The sequence below is a fragment of the Artibeus jamaicensis genome, unplaced genomic scaffold (assembly GCF_021234435.1).
Source record: "Artibeus jamaicensis isolate MK-2021 breed Jamaican fruit bat unplaced genomic scaffold, CSHL_Jam_final contig_264, whole genome shotgun sequence".
In the NCBI taxonomy this organism is placed as follows: domain Eukaryota; kingdom Metazoa; phylum Chordata; class Mammalia; order Chiroptera; family Phyllostomidae; genus Artibeus; species Artibeus jamaicensis.
In genome coordinates, this window is record NW_026521576.1 from 404,290 (window position 1) to 424,134 (window position 19,845).

Consider the following 19,845-nt stretch of genomic DNA (forward strand, 5'->3'; position numbering starts at 1 on the left):
AGTTCCTACCAAACAAGAATATAGGCAAGTCACAGACAGGGATGGATGCTACAGTGGTTTCATAGAGCCACAAACACAGTCAAGACTCTGAGTGACGAATCAAGTGCTGCATTCTTGATGGCTGAGCTTGGAGTTGGGAGCTGGAGGAATTGAGCAGCACCTGGAGTCCACCAGAGCCCCCAGGAGGTGAGAGCCTGCCAATGCAAAAGTCATCCCTGTCTGACCTGGGAACATTCTAGTACCAGCTAGGATAGAATAGGAACTTTGCTTTGGGGGGCAAAACTTCAAGCAAAGAAGGTTTGATTCTAAGGCTCAGAAATCCCTTTATTCATGTGTCCTTTATGAATAATAATAAAAAATGTGAAAAAGAGAAAAATAAAATAAAAAAAATTTTGTACAATTTTAACAAAAAAATTATATGAAACCGCACACAAAAAAAGAAATCCTTTATTCAGTGTTAAAACTGTATGAGTATGAAAACAAAGCAGAAAACTTAATATGACTCAGCCATTTTCCAACACAATTATTATTGAACACTAAATTACATTACACTGTTCACTAATCACTCAAAAATAAGCCTGGGAGGAATGGTGTTTGGTATTGCAAGGGAACTGGAAGGGAGTATGAGGATGATTTGTGCCTGGCTGGGACTGGGCCCCTTAGGGCAAAGGACAGTGTCTGCACTGTGTGTGTCTTTCTCTGTCCACTCATAGTACCTGGCTTGATGAAAGTGACCAAACACTTAGAGCAGAATGTGAAAAGGGCTAATATGAGTGGTTGAGGTGCTAAGTGCAGTATCATTTTATTTAAAGAAGGGTGTGATTGGGACAGGGTCATTTAAAAAAGGTTGTATTTGGGGAATAGATGGGAATTAAATCATAGACTCTCAATCTCTGGGTAGAAAACTCAGAAAACATTTGTTCTGGGTCCTGATAGGTGGATATTCAGTCTTTCAAAAAAAAACAACCTCCTAATTTAAGCTGAAATCTTTCTAAACAGGCTCTGCCTCCTGGAATTCAGTGAACTATAAAGATTCTTCTGCATGACAGTCATTTAAAGAGTTGAACTCAGCAACTCTCTCTCCTTTTCTCTCCCTGAAAGCCTCATGTTTGGTTTCTCCAAATGTGCCTTCATGGTCACATATCTTGTCATGCCCCTCTGGCTGGGTTGGTTTCTTGTTTCTGAAAGTGCGGCAGTTTCTAGAACTCAGTGACTAATTTGAGAGGTCTGACCTTCACCAAGCAGAGAGGGGAGCCTGCCTTTTAGGGCCAAATCATGGGATGGTATTCAGAATAAGCTGGGAGATCCCTGGGCACCCCTAAAGTTCCTGATGGAGCCAATCTGCTGGCACTACACACCCAATCTGCCTGCATACTCAGCTTCCTTAGCCACATCTCCCTTGTGGCTCATCTGGGTTTACTGTTGATGAAATCTTTCAAGCCTGTTTTCCAAGTCACCAGCTGTAGTTTCTATCTTTATTTTGTACTTTTACAATTGATTTATTGAACCATGAGAAGTATTTGTGAGGTGTTGTCTCAGAGCAGTGATCCCTGCCTACTCATCACCTAGACAGGCAGTGAATAAATTCAATACCACTGGGGACCATCTGAGAGCTGGTCAGAGGCCTGGACATGGGTGGCTGTACTCAAACAACAAGCATGGGTACCCTCTCTCTTTGTTGGTTGTGGGTCTTATAGCTTAAAGTTCAGGAGGGTGCTGGCAGCTGTTTGAGGTCTTATGCAAAATGGGTAAACAGAGGTTCCATTTTAGTAGCCAGGAAAAGATGAAAGTTATATATATATGTGCATTTTGTTCTAAATAGTAAAAATACATCATACAATATGTATTCTTTGAGCTTTATCCTTGATATAGTGACTACCTCTACTCATAAAATTTCTTTCCTGTCCTCTGTTGTCCTTTCCAAGTGTTCCTTTTAAAGCTTACATACGTGACCTTGATATCCGTTTATATGTTTCTTTTGTTACCCACACATGAGTGCAATGTTATAACAACTTACTGAATCAGGGTAAAACATTTACCTCAGAGATGGGCAATCTGAAACCCAGGATTAGAACCTCTAGTTTGGTTGACACCAAATAAATAGTCTTTTGTTAAGTTTAGGTCCTGATTAGGGGGCAAATTCTCATGGAAATTTTAATATATGATAATTAAAACTACAAGTCATCAATATCTACCTCAACCAGCCCTTCTGCTGGCATGTCACATGTATTATCAATACTGTGAGTTTTTAGTGCAAAAAAATCATTATACCAAAAAAGTCTGCATGAGACATACACTAAAAAATGATTTATTTATTTGAATTGAACTGGGTGCTCTGTATATTTGTTCAATCTGATAACCTAACAGCTACGCAAGTGCAGAGTCCTTTCCTCACTGGTTATTAAGTGCTTCCTTGCAGAGCAAGACACAGTCTTTGCTGTTATAGTCATCTCCACCCCACCAACCCCAAAGCATGCCCAATCCATTTGTAAGAGACTGGGAACATTCTGGCTCTTGGCTTCCCTCCTATGGGGCACCAGGACGGGCATCCTGATGCTCTAGGACCTTTCACCTCTCCAAATGCATCTGACTCACTTTGCTTCTGAGGGGATAAATGGGCTTTGTCAAAACTGAGCCTCATTTGCCACTTCAGAGCATCTTGTGTGTTGACATTACAAAATAGCACAAGAATTTGACAACAGGTCTTTTTAGCTGGTTCATCATGAATTCACAATGGACATTCCAAAATGGGTCAGCAGCTGGCCTGGAGAGCTTTCTGGGTGAGAAATCACATCTGTGCATTCAGCCTGGGTGGACCCCAGTCCTGTCACCTCTGCCTGCTATTCCTTTTGTGACTCAAAGGGGAAAAAGCAGCAGTGGTGCAGTGGCTAACTTCTCTCAAACAGCTTGGCCCCTGCAAAGGCAGGCACTGCAGGAGGCCTTCTGTGATGACATCTGATACCCTCCTGCACCAGCATTTAGTATGGAGTCTCCAGACTTGTACATTGTCTTGGATGTTCCCGTAAAAGTCAGTGACCTCATATTTAGGGGCACTCACACTAGAAGTTTAATCATGAAGGAATCAACAGCTTCTTGTAGCTTATTGTGGTGCACTCCCCACTCCCCTTGTGCAAGAAGGGACCAGGCTACCAGGCAGGAAGGTGGGGAAGGTGGGCTTGTGAGGGTTTGGTGGCACAGAACAGGACAGATGCCAGTGACACCTGCTGTGGAAGGTATGTCTCTGTCCTAGCCAGTGCGTGCTTTGTGGGGCTGGGAACAATCCACACCCAAAGGCCAAAAGGACCCATCCAAGGGAGGAGTCTAAAGGTCACCTTTGTGAGCCCTGTCTGGCTGGACTCAACACTTTAATAGTAAAACTTCACCAGATTAACTTATCCAGGAGGTTGGGAAGTTTCCAGGTCACAGTTGGCAATGGAGGCACCAGGCAAAGCCACTGCTCCCGGCAGTGAATCACCAAAACTGCACTGGGTTGCTTTTCTCACAGAAATTTATTTAGAGCTAGAGACCTAATAAGCCTTTAATTTAATTCAATGAAGACACAAATAAGCAATTCATGCTAGAAATGAAAACATTCCAAAACATCAATCTAACCTCACTTGAATTCAAATGAATTCACAATAAAATAAAAAAATTTATTAGATTAAATATTTTTTGAAGATTCTAATACTCAGAACTTACAACCATGTGAAGAAAAAAGCCCTATCATATATTGTTGTTGGGAATATATTTGGTACAACCATTTTGGAGGAAAATCTGGTAGCACAAACCAAAAACTTTAAGTATGTTTATTTCATTTGACCCAACAGTTTTACTTCCAAAAATGACCTTGGGGAAATAAATGTGAACATGAACAAATTTTTAGTTCCATGTAAGTTCATGTCAGTAAATAGAAAATTCGAATGTCCCATAGTTTATTCTATATGTGCATAATGAAATATTTAAGATGAAGAAGTTGATGTGAGAAGGAAGGTATGTATAAATAGCTAAGAAACATCTGGAGACTTCCTCCAAGATGGAGACGTAGGTGGAGGAATCACCTTGCCTCTGTGCACAACCAAATCTAAGAACAACTATTTTTCACAACAATCACAACCAAGCCACACGGAAAATTGAAAATACAGAGTCCAAAGACAACTAAATACTCAGCTAAACCGGTAAGAGAAGCGAAACCAGCAGCGGAGCAGGTTGGCAAGAAAAAAATCCCCGAACAGGTGGTGCGCTGCGCTGATCGCGGGCTGGCTACCGGAGCACACAGGGAAGAGGCACGGGGGGCTGTCTGTGGTCGGTCTCGCGCATTTGCGTGCGGAGAAACCAGTGAGAAGGGAAGCCTTCGTGGGGCAGCAGGCTCGCACAATTCCGATCGGATAAACAAGCCCAGGGCGAGTAGTGTGACTGGACGGGCTGGGCTAGCTGAGAGGACCGCCATTGCTCCCTCTCTGACCCCGCCCCCACATATAGCGTCACAAACCAGCGACCTGGGCCGCCCCGTCCCGGTAAACAACTAAGGCTTCGCTCCGATTACTTAACGGCACGAATAGACCAAAAATGGCTCTAGGACAACTCAGAGCCCCAGAACCCATAGATCTAAGCGATGAAGAAATAGCCAGTCTTTCAGATGCACAGTTCAAAACACTGGTTATCAGGATCCTTACAGAACTGGTTGATTTTAGTCACAAATTAGAGAAACATATGGAAGCTAAACTAATTGAAATGAATGGTAATACAAAGGAAACCAATAGTAATGGAAAGAAAATTGGGACTCAAATCAAGGGAGTGGACCACAAGGAAGGAAAAAATGATCAAACAGAAAAGAATGAAGAAATAAGAATTCAGAAAAATGAGGAAAAGCTTAGGAACCTCCAGGACATCTTTAAACGTTCCAACATCCGAATTATAGGGGTACCAGAAGGGGGAAAGGCACAGCCACCAGTGGAAAACTTATTTGAACAAATAATAAAGGAGAATTTCCCCAAACTGGCAAAGGAAATAGACTTCCAGGAAATCCAGGAAGCTCAGAGAGTACCAAAGAACTTGGACCCAAGAAGGAACACACCAAGGCACATCATCATTACATTAGCCAAGATTAAAATGAAGGAGAGAATCCTAGAAGCAGCAAGAGCTAAGGGAACAGTCACCTACAAAGGAGTTCCCATCAGACTGTCAGCTGATTTCTCAAAAGAGACCTTACAGGCAAGAAGAGGCTGGAAAGAGGTATTCCAAGTCATGAAAACCAAAGACCTACAACCAAGATTGCTCTATCCAGCAAAGTTTTCATTTAGAATGGAAGGACAGATAAAGTGCTTCTCAGATAAGACCAAATTCAAGGAGTTCATCAGCACCAAGTCCTTATTATATGAAATGTTAAAGGGGTTTACCTAAGAAAAAGAAGATAAAAAAGATGAACAGTGAAAGGAGAGCAAACTCACAGTTATCAACAAGCACACCTAAAAGAAAAGCAAACTAAGAGGACAGCTAGATCAGGAGCAGAACCATAGAAATGAAGATCTCATGGAGGGTTAGCAACAGGGGAGTGGGAGGAGGAGAAGGGGGGAGAAGGTACAGAAAATAAGTAGCATAGACAGTAGATAGAAAATAGATAGGGGGAGGGTAAGATTAGTAGGGGAAATACAGAATCTAAAGAATTTGAGACACATGTTCATGAACTAAAGGGGGAAATGGTGGGGGAGGGGCATACAGGGTGGAGGGGAATGGAGGGGGGGAAATAGAGCAAATGTAATGGCATAATCAATAAAAAAAACAGCCAAAAAAAAAGAAACATCTTAGAAAGAAGATAAAGAAGAGGGGTTATTCATATGAAAATATACTACAACGTCAGGGTAATTGGAAAAATGTGGTACTAACTCAGGAATGATAGAGACATTAATGAATCAGTACATACTTTCAGTTATTAGATAAATAAGTCCCAGGAGTATAATGTACACCATGGTGAGTATATTTAACACTACTCTACTGTATTTTTGGAAGTCTAAGAGAGTAGATCTTAAAAGTTCTCATCACAAGAAAAAAATTATAAGTATGTCATAGATGTTAAGTAAACATATTTTGGTGATCATTTTACAACATATACAAATATTATATCATAATGTTGTACACCTGAAACTAATACAATGCTATATATCAATTACATCTCTATACAACTGGACAAAGAGAGGTATATTAAAAGAGCAGAAAGAGTAATATTCAGCCAAAGGTATTGAGGTAAGTAGTGATCCAATGAGACATTTACAATATTCTAAAAAATAAACTGTACATTGATAAAAGAGGGGACACTGCCTGGAAACTGCGGAAATTAGTCTAGGAGAAACATGTCAGCACTCTGAAGAGTGAGGAAGGATTTTCTAAGCAGGCAAGAAAGGAAGAGAACCAGCAGATGAGCCCTAAATTCACCCTGATTCTCCTGGGTGCACAAGATACCACACTTCTGAGCCCTCCCTGCATCTGGGAGGGGACATGTGAGTGAACTTGGTTTCGTAGATGTGGGAGGCAGTGATATGTGCCAGCCCAGCTGGCCCTTGTTGGTCTCTGAGCATTGTGGCCTGTGCTCTCATGGCAAAGTGAGGGACTCTGGGATGTGAGGGACACCATAAAAAGCCCTCAGATCCCTGAGTCATTGCCTGGAGGAAAGAGGCCAGGAAGGGTTGCTGTACCAAAACCCCCTGCATTGGAAGTAAAAATCACTTGTGTGTGTGTGTGTCTGAAATCAATGAAAAAATTATCAGATTAAGTCACATGAATTTAGAATTTATGTGTAGTGTGCTAGATTATGATAAAAATTAAAAGACGACTAATAAATGGGTAGAAAGTATTTGCAGTATACTTAAAAAACAAAATATTGAGGGTGAGGGGTATAAGGCAACTAAATAAATGACAATGAAAAAAATTAAACTTTCAGAAACAAAAAATAAGCTTATTTGACATGACACTTTACCATGTCTTATATTGCATTCTAATTAATTACTAACTCTCAAGACAGACACAAAAGCAGGTCTTCTTTTCCTTTTCCTGTGAAATTGTATCCTTCACTTAGAAACCCCCAGAGTTGAGCATGCAGGTACCTGTGAGTGTTCAGCCCAGAAGATGAGAGCATAAAGACTTATTTCCCAAGGGTTGGTTCACTGGGGGAATGCATGTACAGCTAGAGGCCTTTGCTTCTCTATGATCATAACTACATGGAAAATTAAAGGTACTCTGGACTTGGGAATAGTCACTTTAGCACCTTCAGCAGTAGACAAGACTAGCTACATACTTTGTAGAGACCAGTGTGAAATGAAAGTATGAGACCCTTTGTGCAACAGCCATTAAGAGTCAAGACCTGACTTCCGGCCAAGATGGAGGCATAGGTAGACACACTGTGTTTCCTCACACAACCAAAATAAGGACAACAAAAATTTAGAAACAAAATAATAACCAGTACTGACAGAAAATTGAACTGTATGGAAGTTCAACAACCAAGGAGTTAAAGTAGACACAATTCATCCAGATGGGTAGGAGGGGTTGAGTAGTGCAGCCTGGCGGGGGGGGGGTCACAACAACAAAAAAAAGTGGTGGCTGGCGGACCCCAGTGGGCACACAAGGTGGCAGTGAGGTGGTGGACTGTGGAGGGGCTTGGTGTGCAAGATGGCTTGTGGAACTGGGCAGTACCACATTCACAAGCAGATAAATCAGATGAAACTGGGGAGGGAGACAGACTGTGCAACCCAGTGTCCCAGCACTGGGAAATAAAGCCTCAAAACACCAATTGAAAACACCTTGTGGGGGTTGAGGTGTCAGGAGAGATTCCCAGCCTCACAGGACAGTTTGTTGGAGAGACCCACAGGGTCCTAGAACATTCACAAACCCACCCACATGAGAATCAGTGCCAGAAGGGATCAGTTTGCTTGGGGGAAGCAGGGGAAGTGACTGAAATCTGACAGAGAGGAGCAAGTACCATAGTTTCCTCTCAGACCCATGTCCCACATACAGACAGTGTCACAAACCAGTGACTTAATTGCCCTGCCCAGGTGGGCACCTAAGGCTCTGCCCCTCACTATGTAACAGGCATGTCAAGATAAAAAAATGGCCCAGACCAAAGAACAGAACAAAGCTCCAGAAAAAATACAACTAAGCGACAAATAGATAGCTAACCTATCAGATGCACAATTCAAAACACTGATAATCAAGATGCTCACAGAATTGGTTGAATTTGGCTGCAAATTAGACAAAAAATGAAGGACACACTAAGTGAAATGAAGGAAAATACACAGGGAACCAATAGTGATGGGAACAAAATTGGGACTCAAATCAATGGAGTGGACCAGAAGGAAGAAAGAAACAACCAAACAGAAAAGGATGAAGAAACAAGAATTCAAAAAAATGAGGAGAGGCTTAGGAACCTCCAGGACATCTTTAAATATTCCAACATTCGAATTATAGGGGTACCAGAAGGGTAAGAGGAACAGTCATGAGTGGAAACCTTATTTGAACAAATAATTAAGGAGAACTTCCCCAATCTGGAAAGGGAAATACATTTCCAGGAAGTGCAAGAAGCTCAGATAGTCCCAAAGAAGCTGGACACAAGGAGGAACACACCAAGGTACATCATAATTACATTACCCAAGATTAAAATGAAGGAGAGAATTCTAGAAGCAGCAAGAGAAAAGAAGACAGTTACCTACAAAGGAGTTCCTATCACTGTCAGCTGATTTCTCAAAAGAGATCTTATAGGCAAGAAGAGGTTGGAAAGAAGTATTCCAAGTCATGAAAACCAAAGACCTACAACCAAGATTGCTCTATCCAGCAAAGTTTTCATTTAGAATGGAAGGACAGATAAAGTGCTTTCCAGAAAAGGTCAAGTTAAAGGAGTTCATCATCACCAAGTCCTTATTATATGAAATGTTAAAGGGAGTTATCTAAGAAAAAGAAGTAACGCAATTCCCAGGGGCACAAAAGGCCTTGATTTTCTCTCCTCTCTTTCCCCCCACTTCCCCTCTAAAGATAAATAAATAATAAAATATTTTAAAAAAATAAAATAAAAACCTGAAAATTGTTTAAAAAAAAAACATGTACAGTAAAATGACAACAAACTCACAAGTATTAACAACCATACCTAAAACAAAAACAAACTAAGCAAACAACTAGAACAAAAACAGAACCACAGAAATGGAGATCAACAGGGGAGTGGGAGGAGGAGAGAGGGAGAAAAAGTACAGAGAATAAGTAGCATAGATGATAGGTAGAAAATAGGCAGGGGGAGGGCAAGAATAGTATGGGAAATGTAGAAAGTAAAGAACTTATAAGTATGACACATGGACATGAACTAAAGCAGGGGAATGTGGGTGGGAGGGGTGTGCAGGGTGGAGGGGAGTGAAGGGGAAAATGGGACAACTAATAGCATAATCAATAAAATGTATTTTTTTAAAAAGAGTTTCAAGACTATGACATCAGAGTATTAAAAGTGCATTTCTTTTTTTTAGCTTTTGAATTTTTTATTGATTATGCCATTACATTTGTTCTATTTCCCCTCTTCATTCCCCTCCACCCTGCACACCCCTCCCCCACCATTCCCCCCCCCTTTAGTTTATGAACACGTGTCTCAAGTTCTTTAGATTCTGTATTTCCCCTACTATTCTTACCCTCCCCCCTATCTATTTTGTATCTATTGTCTATGCTAATTATTTTCTGTACCTTCTCCCCGCTTCTCCTTCTCCCACTCCCCTGTTGCTAACCCTCCATGTGATCTTCATTTCTGTGGTTCACTCCTGATCTAGCTGTCCTCTTAATTTGCTTTTGTTTTAGGTATGCTTGTTGATAACTGTGAGTTTGCTGTCCATTCACTGTTCATCTTTTTTGTCTTCTTTTTCTTAGGTAAGTCCCTTTAACATTTCATATAATAAGGGCTTGGTGCTGATGAACTCCTTGAATTTGGTCTTATCTGAGAAGCACTTTATCTGTCCTTCCATTCTAAATGAAAACTTTGCTGGATAGAGCAATCTTGGTTGTAGGTCTTTGGTTTTCATGACTTGGAATACCTCTTTCCAGCCCCTTCTTGCCTGTAAGATCTCTTTTGAGAAATCAGCTGACAGTCTGATGGGAACTCCTTTGTAGGTGACTATCCCCTTATCTCTTGCTGCTTCTAGAATTCTCTCCTTCATTTTAATCTTGGCTAATGTAATGAGGATGTGCCTTGGTGTGTTCCTTCTTGGGTCCAACTTCTTTGGGACTCTCTGAGCTTCCTGGATTTCCTGGAAGTCTACGTCCTTTGCCAGATTGGGGAAGTTCTCCTTAATTATTTGTTCAAATAAGGTTTCCACTCATGACTGTTCCTCTTACCCTTCTGGTACCCCTATAATTGGAATGTTGGGATGTTTAAAGATGTCCTGGAGGTTCCTAAGCCTCTCCTAATTTTTTTGAATTCTTATTTCTTCATTCTTTTCTGTTTGGTCATTTTTCCCTTCCTTCTGGTCTACTGCCTTGATTTGAGTCCCAGTTTCCTTTTCATTGCTATTGGTGTCCTGTGCATTACCATTCATTTCAATTAGTTTAGTCTTCATATGTTCCTCTAATTTGTGACTAAAATCAACCAGTTCTGTAAGGATCCTGATAACCAGTGTTTTGAACTGTGCATCTGAAAGTTTGGCTATTTCTTCATCACTTAGACTTATCGGCTCTGGTGCTCTGAATCATTCTTGAGCCATGTTTTGAGCCATATGCCTGTTACATATGAGGAGCAGAGCCTTAGTTGTTTACCAGGGTGGGGCCACCCAGGTCGCTGGTTTGTGACACTGCATGTGGGTCGGGGTCAGAGAGGAAGCAATGGCGGTCCTCTCCGCTCGCCCAGTCCATCCCACCACTAGCCCCCACCTGTTTATCTGAGTGGAAATGTGTGAGCCTGCCGCCCTGCACTGTGCGTTCTCAATGCTCACCTCTTCACTGGTTTATCTGTATGCAAATGTTCAACCGACCGCAGCCAGCCAGCCACACCTCTTCCTGGTTTCTGCCCTAGCTAGCCTGCACGTGGGATCTGCACCTTCGCTGCTTGCGCACCACCCCGTTCGGGGATTTTTTTGGCCAACCCATTCCGCTGCTGGCTTCGCCCCTCTTACTGGTTTAGCTGAGCATTTTGTTGTTTTCAGACTCCATATTGTTGATTTTCTGTGTGGTTTGTTTGCGTTTACTGTTGTTAAAAGTTTATTGTTTTTAGATTTGGTTGTGCATGGACGTAAGGTATTTCCACCTACGCCTCCATCTTGGCCGAAGTCTAAAAGTACATTTCTGAGCCAAGGGCCCATGAATGTGGCTCTGACAGTAGCTGAGAGCTGATGGGTGCTGAGCAGTTGCCGAAAATCTAGGCATGCCCATGTGGAATTACAGAAGACAGAGGAGTTACCAGGCAGGTGGCCCCAAGGTGCCAATGGAATTAGTGTAGTGGATGCAGATATTATCACTGACTGACCCAGCAGCCACTGCCAAATCCTCATTTTAGCTGGTTTCTCAACACTAAAAAATTGTTACTCTTCTTAGCCTCTGTTTGACCACGAGGATTTGATGAAACATGAGGGGAAGTCTTGTGGGGTCTTCAGAAAGCTTTTGTATTCCTGAGAAAAGGGGCCCCCTTGGTTGGCCACTAACAAGGTCTCCTCTCTTTTGCCTTAAACACTCTGTCAAGTCTGTAGCAGTGATAGTAAGTTATCAAGGACAAGGGCTGAGCATGAGCCCCCAAACCAACAGACTAAGTATGGCAATACACAAGTACAAGGATAGGTCCTCCTTGACATACTGAGTGGCTGATACAACAGACCTACAGACATCCAGACATCTTGTTACTTCAAAAAATATCCCCCAACTGATATGGGTACCCAACATCCTTCCCTACCTTCATAAACTATGAGAATCAAGGCCTTGTGCTCACCTGTTCATCAAAGCCACATTCCATAGCCACATACATAGCAGCACTATTCACAGTAGTCAAGAGGTGGAAGCAACACAAATGTTCATGGACAGAGGAATGGTTAAACAGAATATAGTATGTCCATTCAATGGAATATTACACAGCCTGAAAAAAAGAAGGAAATTCTGACATGTGCTATGATGTAGATTAACCTTGAAGACCTTATGCTATGTGAAAAAAGCCAGTCACAAAAAGACAAATATTGTACAATTCCATTTATACAATGTATCTAAAGTAGTCAAAGTCACAGACACACAGAGTAGAATGGTGATTTCCAGGGGAAGAGAGGAATGGGGAGTTAGGATTTAATGAGTACAGAGTTTCAATTTTGCAAGATGAAAAAGTTCTGGAGATTGGTTGCAAAACAATGTGAATATACTTAACACTACTGAACTACACACTTACAAATAGTTACAATAATGAATTTTATGTTATGTGCTTTTACCACTATAATCTCACCCCGCTTAGTTCATGTCCATGGATTGTACATGTAAGTTCTTTGGCTTCTACATTTACTATACTATTCTTAACTTCCCCCTGTCTATTTTGTAGTTATTATTTATGTTTCTTATTCCCTGTGCCCTTTCCCCAACTCTGCCCCTTCCCACCTCCCCATTGATAACATCCACGTGATCACATTTCTGTGATTCTGCTCCTGTTCTAGTTATTTGCTTAGTTTGTTTTTGTTTTTTATGTTCGGTTATTGATAATTGTGAGTTTGTTGTCATTTTACTGTTACTAGTTTTGATCATCTTCTATTTCTTAGATAAGTCCCTGTAACATTTCACATAATAAGGGCTTGGTGTTGATAAACTCCTTTAACTTGACCTTATCTGGGAAGCACTGTATCTGCCTTTCCATTCTAAATGATAGCTTTGTTGGAGTTCCTCTTCTCCTTCTGGCACTCTTATGATTCAGATGTTGTAATGTTTCAAGTTGTCCTGGATGTTCCTAAGCCTCTCCTCATTTTTTCAAATTCTTGTTTCTTCATGCTGTTCTGGTTGGTTGTTTATTTCTTCCTTCTGGTCCAAATTGTTGCTTTGAGTACCAGTTTCCTTCCTATCATTGTTAGTTCCCTGTACATTTTCCTTTATTTCACTTTTCATAGCCTTCACTTTTTCCAGTATTTTGTGACCATACTCAACAATTTCTGTGAGTATCTGATTTCCAGTGTTTGAACTATGCATCTGATAGGTTGACTATCTCTTCATTGCTTAATTGTATTTTTTTCTGGAGCTTTGATCTGTTCCTTTATTTAGACCACTCTTTTTCTGTCTTAGCCCACCCATTACATAGTAAGAGGTGGAGCCTTAAGTTTTTGTTAGGGTGGTCCTATCCACCTTGCTGCATTGTGGCACTGTATGTAGGGGAGGGATCCCAGAGGGAACAATACCACTTTCTCAGCTCTCAGCTCACTTTCAGACACTTTCTCCACTACCCATAAGCAAATGGGGCCCTTCCAGTGCTGACTCCTGGGTAGGTGGGTTTGTGTATGTTCTATGACCCTATGGGTCTTTCCAGCCATCTCTCCTGTGAGGATGGGAATTTATTTCTCTGCCTCAACCCCCACAGGTGTTTTCGGTCAGGGAATTTGAGGCTTTTATTTCCTCATGCTGGAACCCTGAGTTGTGCAGTCTGTCTCATTCCCCAGTTGTTCCTCCTGGTTTATCTGCACACAAGTGTAGGACTGCCCATTCTTCCATCCACCACTTCGCCCAGCCCATGAGCCCACCTCGTTGCCTACCCTGTTCCTCCAGCCACCACCTTGCTGCACGTCCTCTCTGCCCCAGGTGCCTGTTTCTGCCCTTCATACAGATCTGGATGAGTGTTTCCTCTTTAAGTTCTTGGTTGTTCGACTTCCATACAGTTTGATTTTCTGGCAGTTCTGGTTGTTTTTGTTTTTTTTAAATATCTTGTTGTCCTTTTTGTTGTGCGAAGAGGCACAGTATATCTACCTATGCCTCCATCTGGGCCAGAAGTCCCATAATATTTTCTTAAAATCCTTTGTATTTCTTTGGTATTAATTGTTGTTATTCCTCTTTCACTGCTGATTTTATTGATTTGAGTTCTCTCCCTTTTGTCTTGATCAGGATTGCTTTTTCTGTGTTCCACAGATGTTGGATTGTTGTGTTTTCATTTTCATTTCTTTCAAGGTACCTTTTGATCTATACCATCATCTCATTGTTGACTCATTTATTTTTAATAACATGTTATTTAGCTACTATGTTTTTGTATATTTTCCCATTCTGTTTTCTTTTGATTGACTTCTCGTTCGATAGCATTATGGTCAGATAAGATAGTTGATATGGTTTCAATCTTCTTAAAGTCATTGAGATTTGTTTTGTGTCCTAATACGTGGTCTATCCGAGGAAACACTCCATGTACACTTGAAAAGAATCTATATTCTGCTGCTTTGGGGTGAAAGGCCCTGTAGATAACAAATAAACCCATTTGATCTAGTGTGTCATTTAAGGCTGCTGTCTCATTGTTGATTGTCTGCCTGGATGTTCTAACACTTGAAGGCAATGGGGTGTTAAAATCCTCAACAATGACTGTATTTCTGTTAATCTCTTTCTTTATGTCAAGATTTACATTACATATTTAGGTGCTCCTATGTTGAGTACATTAATGTTTACTAGGGTAATATCCTCTTGTTGGATTTCTTCTTTTATCACTATGTTGTATCCTTTTCAGTCTCTTGCTGTAGCTTTGGTTTTAAAGTCTATTTTGTTGGATAAAATCATTGTTACCTCAAGTTTTTTCCTTTCCATTTGCACAAAATATCTTTTTCCAACCCTTTACTTCTAGTCTGCATGTATCTTTTGTTCTGAGGTAGGATCTTGGAGACAGCTTATATATGAATCTTGTGTTCTTATCCACTTGGGTAGCCTGTATCTTTTGATTGGAACATTAAAGCCATATACATTTAAAGTGATAATTTATAGATATGCACACTGCCTTTTGGTTTGTTTAACTATTCATTAAACTATTTGTTATTTGTTTAACTATGTGTTATTTGTAACTATAAGTTATTTGTTTAACTATTTTCCTCTTTTCTCCTCCTCCTCCTCCTCCTCCACTTCCTTCTTCTTCTTCATTTTCAAGCAGCCCTTTAACATTTGTTGCAATAATAGTTTGGTGTTAAAAAACTCCTTCAGATTTTTCTTTTCTGGGAAGCTCTTTACTTCTCCTTCAATTTTAAATGGTAGCCTTGCTGGATAAGTAGCCTTTGTTGTAGGTCCTTGCTTTTCATCACCTTCAATATTTCATGCCAATTCATTCTGCCCTGAGATATGTCTACTGAGAAATCAGATGACAGTGTAATGGGAGATCCCTTATAGGTAACTAACTGCTTTTCTCTTGTGGCTTTTAAGATTCTCTTCTTGTCTTTCAGCTTTGCCTTTTTAATTATGATGTGTCTTGCTCTTTGGGTCCTGGACTTCTGTATCTTTTTCCTTTACCAGATTACTGAAATTTGCAGTCATTATTTCTTAAAACAGGTTCTTAATCCCTTGCTCACTCTCTTCTCTTCCTGGTACTCCTATGATGTGGATGTTGTTAATGATTCCTATTGTCCCATCAGTTTCTTTAAGTCTCCTCATTTTTTGTCCTTTTTTAAAATTTTAATTGTTGTTTAAGTACAGTTTTCTGTCTTTTACTCCCATGCCAACCCACCCCCCAGTTCTCCCCACCTCCCTCCCATTTCCACACCCCTTAGTTGTTGTCCATGTATCCTTTATACCAGTTCCTGTAAATCCTTCCCTCTTTCACCTGAAATTGCCTCCCATCTCCCCTCTGGTCACTGTCTGCCTGATCTCTATTTCAGTGTCTTTGGTTATAGTTTGCTTGTTTGTTTGTTTTGTTGTTTAGCTTCCAGTTAAAGGTGAGATCATATGATATTTGTCTTTCACTGCCTGGCTTATTTCACTCAGCATAATGTTTTCCAGGTCCATCCATGCTGTTGCAAACTGTAGGAGCTCCTTATTTCTTTCTGCTACATAGAATTGCATTGTGTATATATACCATAGTTTTTGGATCCATTCATTTACTGATGGGCACCTATGTTGCTTCCGAATCTTGGCTATTGTAAATTGTGCTGCTCTAAACATTGGGGTGCATAGGTTCTTTTGGACAGGTGTTTCAGGGTCCTTAGAATATAATCCTAACAGTGGGATTGATGGGTCAAAAGGCAGATCCATTTTTAGATTTCAGAGGAAATTCCATACTGTTTTCCATAGTGGTTGCACCAGTCTGCAATCTCACCAACAGTGCACTAGGGTCCCCTATTCTTCACAACCTCTCCAACACTTGTTATTTGTTGCTCTGTTTATGATGGCCATTCTGACTGGTGTAAAGTGGTATCTCACTGTGGTTTTAATTTGCATCTCTCTGATAGCTAGTGATATTGGGCATGTTTTCATGTATCTCTGGATCCTCTATATGTCCTCCTTGGAGAGGTGTCTTTTCAAGTTTTGGACCATTTTTTAACTGGGTTGCTTGTCTTCTTAGAGTAGAGTTGTGTGAGTTCTTTATATATGTTGGAGATTAAACCCTTGTCTGAGGTATCATTGGCAAATATGTTTTCCCATAAAGTTGGTTCTCTTTTAATCTCAATGCTGTTCTTTTTAGCTGTGCAGAAGCTTTTTATTTTGATGAGATCCCATTTGTTTATTCTTTCCTTTATGTCCCTTGCTCTAGGGGACATATCAGTAAAAATGTTGCTGCATGAAATATTTGAGATTTTCCTGTCTATGTTCTTCTCTAGGACTTTAATGGTGTCATGACTTATATTTAAATCTTTTATCCACCTTGAATTTATTTTTGTGTATGGTGTAAATTGGTGCTCGAGTTTCATATTTTTGCAAGTAGCTGTCTAGTTCTCCCAACACCATTTGTTGAAGAGGCTGTTTTTAGTCCATTTTATGTTACTGCCCCCTTTGTCGAATATTAATTGCCCATAGAGACTTGGGTTGATTTCTGGGCTCTCTGTTCTGTTCCATTGGCCTATGTGCCTGTTTTTATGCAAGTGCCAGGGTGTTTTGATTACAGTGGCCCTGTAATACAGTTTGGTATCGGGCATTGTGATTCCTCCTACTTTGCTCTTCTTTCTCAAAATTACAGAAGCTATTAGGGGTTGTTTATGGTTCCATATAAAGTTTTGAGGTGTTTGTTCTATGTCTGTGAAATATGCCATTGATACTTTAATAGGTATTGCATTGAATCTGTAAATTGCTTTGGGTAGTATGGACATTTTGATGATGTTAATTCTTCCAATTCATGAACATGGTATATGTTTGTATTTGTTTGTGTCTCCTTTGATTTCTTTCTTCATGTTGCATAGTTTTTTGTATACAGGTCTTTTACCTCCTTGGGTAGGTTTATTCCTAGGTTTTTGGGGTTTTTTTTTGCTATATGGAATGGGTTTTTTTTTCTTGATTTCTGTTTCTGCTGTTTCATTGTTAGTATACAAAAATGCATTTGATTTCTGGATATTGACTTTGTATCCTGCTATTCTGCCAAATTCATTTATTAGGTCAAGCAGCTTTTGAGTAGAGTCTATAAGATTTTCCATGTACACTCTCATGTCATCTGCAAACAGTGACAGTTTTGTTTCCTTCTTCCCGATTTGCATGCCTTTTATTTCCTTTTCTTGTAGATTGCTGTGGCTAAAACTTCCAATACTATATTGAAGAGAAGTGGTGAAAGTGGACAACCTTGTCTTGTTCCTGAGCTTAGTGGTAAAGCTCTAAGTTTTTGCCCATTGAGTATGATGTTGGCTGTAGGTCTCTCATATATGGCCTTTATTATGTTGAGGAATGCTCCTTCTATTCCCACTTAGCAGAGTGTTTTTTTTTTTAATCATAAATGGGTGTTGTACCTTATAAAAAGCTTTTTCCACATCTATTGATATGAGCATGTGATTTTTGTCTGCTTTTGTTTATGTGATGTATTACATTTACTGATTTGCAAATACTGAACCATCCTTGCATCCCTGGGATAAATCCCACTTTATCATGGTATGTGATCTTTTTAATGTATTGTTGGATGTAGTTTACCAATATTTTGTTGAGGATTTTAGTATCTATGTTCATCAGCCACATAGGCCTAAAGTTGTCTTTCTTTGTTGTGTTTTTGTCTGGTTTTAGGGTTAGGATGATGCTGGCTTCATAAAAAGAATTTGGGATTTTTCCATCATTTTGGATTTTTTGGAATAGTCTGTGAAGGATAGGGATTAGCTTTTCCTTAAATGCTTTGTAGAATTCTCCTGTAAAACCATCTGGTTCAGGGCTTTTGTGTGATGGGAGTTTTTTGATTACGGCTTCAATTTCTTCTGTTATTGGTCTGTTCAGGCTTTCTGCTTCTTCTTCATTAACTTTTGAAAGATTATATTTTTCTATAAATTTGTCCATTTCACCTAAGTTTTCAAATTTCTTGGCATACAGTTCTTCATAGTAATTCTTATAATCCTTTGTATTTTTGTGGTGTCAGTTGTTATCTCTCCTCTTTCATTTCTGATTGTGTTAGTTTGGGTTCTCTTTCTTTTTTTCTTGATTAGCCTGCTAAAGGCTTGTTGATTTTGTTTATCTTTTCAAACAACCAGATCCTGGATTCATTGATCCTTAGAGTTGTGCTTTTAGTGTCCATGTCATTTAATTTTGCTCTGATGTTGGTTATTTCCTTCCTTTTACTTGTTCTGTGCTGTCTTTGTTGTCATTCCTCAATTTCTTGTAGGCGTAGGGTTAGGTAGTTTGAAATGTTTCTATCTTTTATGGGTAGGCCTGTATTGCTATGAACTTGCTTCTCAGGACTGCCTTTGCTGTGTCCCATAAGTTTTGGGTTGTTGTGAGTTTATTTTCACCTGTTTTCAGAAACTTTTTGATTTCTTCCCTAATTTCATTCTTGACCCATTTGTTTTTTAATAGCATGCTATTCAATCTCCTTGATTTTGGGTTTTTGGGGTTTTTTTTTTTTGGTGTTGGTTTTCAGTTTCAGTCCCTTGTGGTCAGAGAAAATGCTTGGGATGATTTCATTTTTTTTTAAATTTGTTGAGGCTTGTTTTGTATCCTATCATGTAATCTATCTTTGAAATGTTCCATGCCCATTTGAAAATAATGTGTATTTAGCTTCTTTGGGATGAAGGCCTCTATATATATCAGTTAAGTCCATTTTATATGGGGTGTTTTTCAATGCCACAATATCTTTGTTGATATTTTGTTCAGAAGTTCTGTCCATTTTTGACAGTGGGGTGTTACAATTCCCTAGTGTAATTGTGTTGCTATCAGTATCTTTCTTGAAGGTCTCTAAGATTTTTTAACATATTTGGGTGCTCCTGTGTTGGGTGCATATATATTTACAATGTTTATGTCTTCTTGGTGGATTCTTCCCTTGAGTATTATGGAAGTGACCTTCTGGGTTTCTCTTTATGGCCCTTTTTTTGAAGTCTATTTTGTCTGATATGAGTATTTCTACCAGGGCTTTTTTCCCCTGTCTATTTGCTTGGAAAATTTGTTTCCAGCCCTTAACTTTCAGTCTGTGTAGATTTTTTGTCCTTAGGTAGGTCTCTTGTTGGCAGCATATGTGTGGGTCATGCTTTCTTATCCATTCCACTATTTTATGTCTTTTGATTGGAGCATGTAATCCATTTATGTTTAAGGTTATTATTGATAGGTACTTATTCATTGCCATTTTTGTACCTGTGTTTCTCTCTTTTTCTTTTCCTTCCTTTTCTTAAAGCAGTCCTTTTTGCATGTCTTGCAGAGCTGGTTTGGTGGAGGTGTATTCTTTTAGACTTATTTTGTCTGGGAAGCTCCTTATTTGGCCTTCCATCTTGATTGAAAGCCTTGCTGGGTAAAGTAGCCTTGGTTGCAGGCCTCAGA